This window comes from Tachysurus vachellii, chromosome 24 (assembly GCF_030014155.1).
Source record: "Tachysurus vachellii isolate PV-2020 chromosome 24, HZAU_Pvac_v1, whole genome shotgun sequence".
NCBI lineage: Eukaryota > Metazoa > Chordata > Actinopteri > Siluriformes > Bagridae > Tachysurus > Tachysurus vachellii.
In genome coordinates, this window is record NC_083483.1 from 16648233 (window position 1) to 16650633 (window position 2401).

Below are 2401 nucleotides of genomic sequence, written 5' to 3' on the forward strand. Positions count from 1 at the left end.
AGACTAGGAACTCAGAAAACTTGGAGCTCGGGAGTGGCATGTAGCGCTCGACAGCGAGAGCGAAATAATGAAGGAGAGAGAGAGAGAGAGAGAGAGAGAGAGGAGAAAAATGTTAGGTATGCTTGTAATCAGGTTATGAATATGTACATTATATTCTAGTTAGGACTCTAGTTGCTGTGTTCTGGAGCTTGTTTATGATCCTAATGGAAAATCCAGACAGTAAAACATTACACTAATCCAACTTATATTTCTTATCTTAGCAATATCTCTGAGATGAAAGAAGGCAACCCTTGTGCTATTATTTATGTGAGCTTTAAATGAGAGACCGGTATCAATAATCACACCGAGGTCTTTTACTGCTGCACATGATGTAATAGAAAGACCATCCAGAGTTACTCTGTAATCAGAAAGCTTACTTCTGTCTGTCTGTGGTCCTGGTACAAGAACTTCTGTGTGTCAGAGTTAAGCAGGAGGAAGTTAGTAAGTGTCTGATGTCATTCACACAATCTTCAGTCTTATTAATCTGGTGACTCACATCTGACTGCTGAAACATATAGCTGTGTGTCATCAGCATAACAGTGGAAGCTAATACCAGGTTTACAAATAATTGCACCAAGGGGCAGCATACAGTATATAGGGACAAAAGCATTGGGCCTAAAGCAGAACCTTGCGGAACACCGAACATTACCTTAGTTTGTTTAGAGTGGTCACCATTTATACGAGCTGATATCGATCTGTCAATCAAAACCCGATCCAGGAGAGAGCTGTCGCTTTAACACCAACAACATGTTTTAGCTGCACTAAGATCAAGCAAAACCAGCAAAGAGACACAACCAGATGCTAACGCTAGCGCAGCTCTCACTCACCTACATAGCACTATAGATAAACACCAACGAGACTACCCAGATGGAGTGCACATCATAGCAGGTGATTTTAATCAGACATGTCTAAAGACAGATCTACCTAAATTCACCCAGTATGTTAAATGTGCGACTAGAGGGAAACATACACTGGATTATGTGTATTCCAACATTAAGAATGCCTTCAGGGCTTCATCCCACCCCCACCTGGAACAGTCAGACCACTGTTCATTGCTTCTTCTCCCAGCATACACCCCACTGAGGAGGAAAACAAAACTGGTCACAAAGATCATCAAAACTTGGCCTGAGGAATCTCTCTCTCAGCTGCAGGACTGCTACAAACAGACTGGGAGGTTTTTGAACATCAGGACCTGGAACAATACACAGAATCTGTTTTGTTCTACATTAACAACTGCACAGAAATTGTGACAGTCAAAAAAAATATTTGAGTGTTTCCCAACCAAAAACCCTGGATGTCATGTGAAGACTCTGCTTTTAGGTCTGGTCACAAAGCCTTGTACAGCACTGCTAGATCCAACTTAAAGAGAGGCATCAAACTCGCCAAAGAAGGCTATAAAAAGAAAATTGAGGACCACCTCACAGACAAAAATCCAGAAGAGTGTGGCAGGGCATTCAGAGCAGTACCAATTACAAAAACAATAACCACAGCACCATTACCGCTGTTGTAAACTTTTTCCAGAGAAGACCAGGAGACATGGATATCCTTCTGCAGTAGTCTTTATTGTAGATACACGATGAAACGAGTCTGCAAGTCAGAGCGTACTGGCACGGGCGCTGCAGTCATGCTAGTTAAATTCAAACTTTACATTAGACTTGTGGTTCCTGTATCTCATTAATATGAAAGGAAAGGGGCAAGGTAATTTGAAATTATGGCGTGAAATTATTTTCCCACACCGCTGATGCCTCACTGGCCGAGGAACTCAACAATTTCTTTGCCCTCTTTGAGGTTAAGCAACCCAGAACCAATTCAGCACATTCACCAACCTCCAACCACCAAGCTACAATATCAAGGGTATAGAGAAACATTGACTCTAAATGTGTTTAACACAGAGATGTGGCAAGTCGCAAATATAGTGTCCAAAGAGCATTTTAAATGAAATGGGATAGTGGTCAGGGAAAGCTTCTGATTCTGATAGTGGTCAGAAAAGCTTCTGAATGAGACACTGTGACTATATTTCTATATTTAATCTGAGGGTTAAAACGAGATCAAGAATGTGACCTCCATTATGGGTGGGTCGTATTACATTCTGGTAAACTACTGAATCTAAGATGAAAACAACTGCTGTTCTCAGAGGATCTTCTAACTTATCAAAATGTCTTCAACAATTACTGCTTTGTCTAAAGAAACAACAAGGTTTGAAATGAAATCTGCAAATTCAGAGAGGAATTCAGAATATGGTCCAGGAGGTCTGTAAATAACAATAAGAGGAACCGACTCAGTAGACTTATTTTGTGTGGCTATATACTGTTAGTATAAAGTACTTCGAATGAGTTAAACGTGTCTAGATTCTTGCTTGACA